An 8508-nucleotide genomic window follows, 5' to 3' on the forward strand; every position below is an offset into this window, starting at 1 on the left:
TTACCCCAATTCACAATTAACAAAAGCAACTATATACAATAACACCAACAACCACTTTCTCCATTATCACCATCAACATCAACAAAACACCCTACAACTAAATATATGAAAATCCAACAAGGTTCATGCCAAAATTCGTAAATGCTCAAGTAATATCATCATCATAATTAGATTTCACAAAACCATCATCAACAATTCCATAATCATCATTATAAAAACAAGTGGTAGTAATGGTGGAGAGGAAAAGGGTAGCACTAGTCATGCTTAAATTCTCATGAGATATGAAAATTGAAACTTTATCACATAATACATGCAATTATACTTTCAATTGATTGAAAATCACAACAATTAAGCAAGAAAAACACCAATACACATAAACATCTCCAACAATCATACCAACAAGTTTCAAATAAAAAGTACCCAAAATTTTCAAACTAGGAGTGAGAAAATTACCTTTAAGGATGTAGAATGAAGACTTGGGGAGCAAAGTAATGAGAATTATGGAAAATTTTATGAGGAAAAATGAAAAATATTATGAGGAGAATGGAGAGCAACTATGAGCAACCACAATAGACTTAAGGAGGAAGTAGAATGAAATAGGAGAGAGAGAGAAGGAAAAATCGGGTTTAAGAGAGGAGGGAAAACCACCCCACGTACACCCAGCAATGTGCGGCCGCACAAGAGAGATGTGCGCCCGCACAGTGCTCGTGTGCGGGCGCACAGTGCTGGTGTGCGGGCGCACAAAAACTGGGCTCATTTTTCCCGATTTTCTTCCTCCCTCATTATGTACGCACACCCCATGATGGTCATGAGGAACCACATAGGCAGTAGCTACACTTCATATTGGAGAAAGAAAAACTTGAAATCATGAAAATAAACACAAGTATTGACCATTCTCCATTCTTACCCACCTTTCCAACTTAAGAATTGGGACAAGTTTACCTCAAAGTTGGCATCAAAATTGTTGGAATTCGACTCAAACCATCCTACAACATCAAACACAACAAAATTAGATCACAAAAACATCATCAAAACCCAAAGAAAAACCAAAAGAAAAAGAAAGAAAAAGTTAGAAAGCACGGGTTGCCTCCCGTGAAGCGCTTAATTTAGAGTCTTAAGCTAGACATCCTCCACCTCTTTCAAGGCGGATCATAGAGAGTCATGTCATGAATGACCCCCACGAACACTCCATCATAATACCTCTTTAGTCTATGTCCGTTAACCTTAAAAGTTCTTGAAAAATCCAAGGGAGAAATTTCGATAGAACCATTTGAAAACACCTCTTGAACAATAAAAGGACCGGTCCAACGAGACATCAATTTTCCGGGAAAAAGCCTCATTTTGGAATTGAAAAGAAGCACCTTATCCCCCGGAACAAACTCTTTCTTCTCAATGAGCTTATCATGCACCTCCTTAGTTCTAGCTTTATACAAGCTAGCACAATCATAAGCATCCAACCGAATCTCTTCTAACTCATGAAGATCTAACCAACGTTGCTCACCCGCACTAGCCAAATCAAAATTGATCTTTTTAATAGCCCAATAGGTGCGGTGCTCAAGCTCAACCGGAAGGTGACAAGATTTCCCATAAACCAAGCGATAAGGAGTGGTACCAATAGGAGTTTTGAAAGCCGTTCTATATGCCCATAGAGCATCATCAAGCTTATTTGCCAAATCTTTCCTACTCCTTGCAACCGTCTTCTCAAGAATTAACTTAATTTGACGATTAGATACCTCAACTTGCCCATTAGTTTGAGGATGATAAGGAAGACCAAATCGTTGGTTCACTCCATGCTTCTTCAACATCTTCCGGAAAGCATAGTGCACAAAATGCGAGCCATTGTCACTTATAACCGCTTTGGGGATGCCAAACCTAGGGAATATTATCTTTTTGAACAATTTCATCACCACTTTATGATCATTAGTGGGAGAAGCAATGGCTTCCACCCACTTTGACACATAATCAACGGCAACAAGGATATATTGATTCCCATAAGAAGATGGAAAAGGACCCATAAAATCTATACCCCAAACATCAAATATCTCCAATTCAAGTATTGGTTGTTGGGGCATCTCATTCCTCCTCGAAATATTCCCGGTCCTTTGGCATTGATCACAACTTTTGACATATTCCCAAGCATTCTCAAAGAGGTGAGGCCACCATAATCCACATTGAAGCACCTTAGAGGCCGTTCTTGAAACACCCATATGACCACCACTAGGATCCGAGTGGCACATCTTCAAAACATTTGGTATTTCCTCATTTGGCACACATCGGCGCAACAATCCATCCACACCTCTTTTGTACAAGATTGGTTCATCCCATACATAGTGCCTTGCTTCTCTCTTAAGCTTCCTCTTTTGATTGTTGGAAAAAGAAAGAGGGAACTCCCCACAAGCAAGAAAATTCACCAAATCGGCAAACCAAGGGAGCTCCTTCATATTGATAACATACAAAGAATCATCCAACATCCGGTCCTCTATAGGAGACCCATAGTCTTGAACTTGAAAATCTTCAAGTCTAGACAAATGATCCGCAACAACATTTTCAGCACCTTTTTTATCTCGGATCTCAAGATCAAAAGATTGAAGCTCAAGGACCCAACGAATTAACCTTGGTTTGGATTCTTTTTTCCCAAAGAGATACTTCAAAGCCGCATGATCGGTAAAAACTATAGTCTTAGACCCCAACAAGTAACAACGGAATTTCTCAAAAGAATGAACAATAGCCAAGAATTCTTTTTCCGTTGTTGTGTAATTTCTTTGAGCACCATTGAGAGTCTTTGACATATAATAGATGACATGGAGCTTCTTGTCAATTCTTTGACCCAACACACCTCCTATAGCCGAATCACTTGCATCACACATGAGCTCAAATGGCAAATCCCATCTAGGGGCTTGGACAATAGGAGTAGAAGTCAAAGCTTTCTTCAATTTATTAAAAGCTTCCAACCAAGCATCATTAAAGACAAAATCAACATCTTTTTGGAGAAGATCGTTTAAGGGCTTAGCAATAAGAGAAAAATCTTTGATAAACCTTCTATAAAATCCGGCATGACCCAAAAATGATCTTACCCCTTTCACATTGACCGGGGGAGGCAACTTCTCTATTACCTCAATCTTAGCCTTGTCAACCTCGATGCCTTTATTGGAAATTTTATGGCCTAGAACAATCCCTTCTTCCACCATGAAGTGGCATTTTTCCCAATTAAGCACCAAGTTGACCTTTTCACATCTCTCTAGGCATCTTTCAAGATTTTTGAGGCAATCCTCAAATGAAACACCTCCCACGGAAAAATCATCCATGAAGACTTCCATTTCCTCTTCAAGCATGTCCCCAAAAATGCTCATCATACACCTTTGAAAGGTCGCTGGAGCGTTACACAATCCAAAGGGCATTCTTCTATATGCAAAGGTACCATAGGGGCATGTGAAGGTTGTCTTTTCTTGATCCTCGGGGTGAATAGGAATTTGAAAGAATCCCGAATATCCATCAAGAAAGCAATAGAATCTGTGCCTAGTCAACCTTTCAAGCATTTGGTCAATAAAAGGGAGAGGGAAATGATCCTTTTTGGTTGATGTGTTTAGACGTCTATAGTCTATACACATCCTCCAACCGGTGACCGTTCTAGTTGGAATGAGCTCACCTTTCTCATTCTCAACTACGGTCATACCCCCCTTTTTAGGAACAACATGCACGGGAGAGACCCACCTCGAGCTTGAAATGGGGAATATAATTCCCGCATCCAAAAGCTTGGTGATCTCTTTCTTGACTACTTCTCCCATTTGGGGATGTAGTTTCCTTTGTCGTTCAATAGAAGGAAGGGTGCCTTCCTCAAGTGTTATGTGGTGTGTACACAAAGCGGGGCTTATACCTTTAAGATCATCAATTGTGTACCCCAAAGCACCTTGATGCTTTCTCAAAACACCACATAACGCTTGAGCTTGGCTCTCACTCAAGGATGCACTAACAATAACGGGATATGTAGAATTAGGGCCTAAGAATTCATACCTAAGGTGTGATGGTAGAGGTTTTAGCTCTACCATGGGAACACCTTTACCTTCTTTGGTTGAGGCCACTTGCAAAGCATCTTGACTTGATATCCCCATGCAAGTTTCTTCTCCACTCCCTATATCGCCTTCATTAAGCAAATTTTCATACAATTGCTCTTCCTTGGTTGAGATACCTATCTTTTCCTTGTTCAACAAGACACACTCAAGAGGATCGTTAGATGTGAGCAAGTGGTCATGCATGGAATTCACAATATTATCAAGAACTTCAACTCTCATGCAATTTTCTGAAGAAGAGGAAGGATATTTCATTCCTTCATTCAAATCAAATTCAATTACTTCCTCTCCTATCTTAAGAGATATCTTAGCACTTTTCACATCTATCATAGCCCCCGATGTAGCAAGGAAAGGTCTACCTAAGATGATAGGTATTGTAGCATCTTCATCCATGTCCAACACTACAAAATCAACCGGAATAACAAATTTTCCAACCCTTAAAGGCACATCTTCTACCTTTCCCTTAGGAATCTTGATTGACCTATCGGCTAGTTGCAAGGTAATCTTTGAAGGTAGAAGTTCTCCTAGACCTAATCTTTGATAAACCGAATATGGCATAAGGCTAACACTAGCTCCTAAATCACATAAGGCATTATCAATTTGGGTCTTGTTGATAGCACAAGGGATGGAAAAATTTCCGGGATCCTTCAACTTAGGAGGCATCTTATTCATGATGATTGCACTACAATGCTCGGTAAGGCTAATGGTCTCCACCACATCACAAGTCCTTTTTCCACTCAAAATCTCCTTAAGGAACTTAGCATAATTTGGCATTTGTTCAACAACATCGGTGAAAGGAAGAGTTAAATGAAGTTGCTTAAGCATCTCTACAAATTTCCCAAATTTCTCATCCAAATTATATCTATTATATCTTTGAGGATAGGGGAGCCTTTGTTTGCAAACCTCTCTTTCTTTCTCTATCACCTTCTCTACTTGTTCCTCACCGACATTTTTGCTCAAGGGACATTCATCACCTTCAATTTCAATGGAATTCTTACTAGTTCTCTCATTAGCAACACTCTTCTTAGGCACACCTCCCTCAAGGACCTTACCACTTCTAGTAACAATGGCATCCATGGGGTTCCTAGAATCTAAGCTAGGTGGAGTCAAAGAAGAAGAGTGTGCATATTCCTTGAATATGCTAGTCAATTGAGAAAGTTTTTCACTCAAATCTTTGTTATAAGCCAACATGTAATTAAACTTCTCTTCATTCAAAACCATACACATTTCCAAAGTCTTGGCTTGTTTCTCAATGACACTTTCCAAAAATTCTCTAGAAGGAAATGATTGGTCATGGGAATTATCATTTAAACCTTGAGCATTTGGAACTAAATCAATTGGGGAACCATCTTGAAAACTTGCTTGAAAATATCCCCTAGCTTGATTATTCCAATTACCCCTAGTTTCATTTTGGCTCCTTTGTTGACCATAGTTATCATAACCTTGGTTATGATCCCCATGTCTATAGCCATGACCATGACCATTACAACCATGATGGTTATAGTTACCATGAATCTCTTGGCAATCATGATTTCTATAACCTCCATTTTGGTTATAATCATCATGATTCATATGATAATTCCTATTTCCAATATTCCTTTGAACATCATTTCTAGGTTCACAAACATGATTATTGACATAATTCATGTGTTCCATTTCACTTCCATCACATTCACTACAAGAAACATTTGGGCACATAGAAGCATTGTGATCATTCATTCCACATAATTGACACGGCCAACATTCCACAATCATGCAACAAGTTGAAAGATTGGAGTTAGAGTGAGAAGATGTACCTCTCCCCTTAATTTGGGAGGGAAGAATTGGAGCTTGGGAAGGAGGCTTCTCAAGCTTTTCCTTGAGAGACATAACTTCTTTCCCTAAATCCGCAATCAAAGTGGTCAAATCATTAATGACACTAAGTTGTTCGATCGAGTAACCCTTGCTTGTTGGTTCTCTTTCCACTTCTTGCCAATTCATATAATGACGAGCTACTTCATCAATAGCATCAACCACTTCTTCTTCCGTCTTGTTCATGATTGGGCCTCCGGCTCCGGCATCCAAACTTGCTCTCCCATGAGAACTCAACCCACCATAAAAGATATGTATGATTTGATAGGTGGGAATCCCATGGTGTGGACACTCCCTTTGATAATCCTTGAATCTTTCCCATGCTTCATAAAGGCTTTCATTAGGCTTTTGCTTGAACCCTTGAATTAAAGCTCTTGCCTCCGCCGTTTTCTTTTGAGGATAGAAACGGAACAAGAAAGCTTTGGTGACATCATCCCAAGTTTTCAATGAATTGGGCTTCATCTCTTTATCTAGCCATTCCAAAGATCTTCCTATGAGGGAGAAAGGGAACAACTTAAAGCGGATGAATTCTTGAGACACCCCATTAATCTTGATTGTGTTACAATATTTTTCAAACTCCTTAAGATGGTTCAATGGGCTCTCGTTCTTCTCCCCACCATATTGTCTCCTCTCAATAAGGGTGATCATTGCCGGCTTTATTTCAAAGTCATTCTCCGGTGATATAGGTGGAACTATGGCGCTCTCATACCTATAAGCCCCGGGCACTCCAAGCTCCTTCAAGGTAACTCTTGAACTACCTCCCATGACTTGGGATCTACACACACAAAACTCAAAGACAATATTAGTAGCACGGCTACAAGTGTAGCCTAAGTGTAAAATCTTTTTGTATTTTATCAAAATGAAATAGACTCAAAAACAACATGCACTCAAGCACCATTCCCCGGCAACGGCGCCATTTTGATGGGGATGGAAACGGTAGGTCGTTGGGCTACCACCCCACCCAATCAAACAAAATTTGTAACTTAACTAACCCCTATTTAGCGTAGTGGTAAGTCAAGGTCGAACCCAAGGGAATGGATATCAAATGCACGATGCCTAAATCAAGCTATTTCGGAGTCAAGAAGGGGTTGAGGTAGAACTTAGGCTAAACTAGGCAATGCAAAACTTATATGAGATCAATCTAAGACACTAGAGCAATGGATCCACATGCAGTCATAATGGAAACGGTAATTTGGGAGGTTGAACCAACTAAGTCAAGCGATATGAAGGAAAATCATCATGTATCCAAAAGAGCATACTAAGATGGTTCACCTAGAGGTCTAACTAGCGTCAACTACGCTAAACACTACCTAGGGAACGTCACAAAGCACCTCAATCGTGAAATTGCAAGTTTACTAATCAATGGTCCGTATCATAGCAAGCTTACAATGCAATCTAGTGTGAATAACTAGGGTGATCAAGCCTAAATCAAACACACACATGCACATAATCAATCAACCAATTTAATCACGTCATCAACTCAATCAATGTTCCCCCAAATTAACCTCAATTCATCATCAATACATGCTTCACCACTACCCTAGCAAATAAACTACTCACAATCCATAAAGAACAACAAAATCAAAGCTAAACTAATCATCATTCCCAAATTCATCAATTGAAATCAAATTGAAACAAGCAAAATCAATAAACTATCAATTAATCAAATCAAACAACAATACTAATGAAATCAAACTTTGAATTGCATTAAAGAGTAAAGAATCCTTACAAACTTGATAGAAATCAAATCAAATGAAGCAGTCTTCAATCATCAATCATCAAACCCACACTTTCTCTCTCTAAAAATGCTAAGAACTAATGTTTTCTCTCTCTAAAATCTAATCTAATCTAATTCTCCCCTCTTAAGATCCCAAACTTCTCTCTATAAAAGGAATGAAAATAACTAACAATCCCAAGAGGAAGTTGGGAAAGACGTCCAAAAATAGACCCACGTTGGTGCGGGCACTCGAAGGAGTGTACCCAGGAATGTGCGCCCGCACACACCTGATGTGCGGCCGCACACGACAGATGTGCGGCCGCACACTCCTCAAGTGCGCCCGCACATAGCTGCAGCTTCCTCCTTTCTTCTTTGCCCTTGCTCACGAGGTGCACGCATCCTAGATGATGATGATGGAGGACAAGGTAGGCAGCAACTTCCTTGAATTTCTTGAAGAAAATGAGCCATGAGGAAGGCATAAACAAGACTTTGAAGCATGCTCCTTGAACCTCTCATTGACTTGAAACTTCTTGCACAAGCTTTAGGCATGAAAATCAATGGAAAACCATAGAAAGGAAGCCCGGGAATCCTTGGAAAATCAATCACAACCTACAATCAAAGGATAAAAAGCAAGTAAAAAGGAAAAATAGCAAGTAAACAAGAAAAAGCACGAAATAGAGAAACTAACTACAAAAAGCACGAAATGAAGAAAACAAGAATAAAACTAAGGGAAACTAAAGAAAAGAAGGGTAAAAAGATATAAAAATCATCCAAAAAGGAACCAAATGAGTGCCAAAAATGTCACTCATCAAAATGACGGAATTTTTTGCGCAAAAATTAATCACAATTTTGCACACACTTACATGCACATAA

The 8508-nt window shown here is 39.4% G+C and overlaps 1 non-coding gene across 1 annotated transcript; it reads left to right on the top strand.

The window, feature by feature from the left end:
- Positions 1–6192: 6192 nt before the first annotated feature.
- Positions 6193–6298, top strand: LOC145573354 (small nucleolar RNA R71). Its single transcript, XR_014097400.1, has one exon. It is a non-coding gene; the product is annotated as a small nucleolar RNA R71 (small nucleolar RNA).
- Positions 6299–8508: the final 2210 nt, after the last annotated feature.

Source organism: Chenopodium album, chromosome 12, assembly GCF_948465745.1.
Source record: "Chenopodium album chromosome 12, dcCheAlbu1.1, whole genome shotgun sequence".
Lineage (NCBI taxonomy): Eukaryota > Viridiplantae > Streptophyta > Magnoliopsida > Caryophyllales > Amaranthaceae > Chenopodium > Chenopodium album.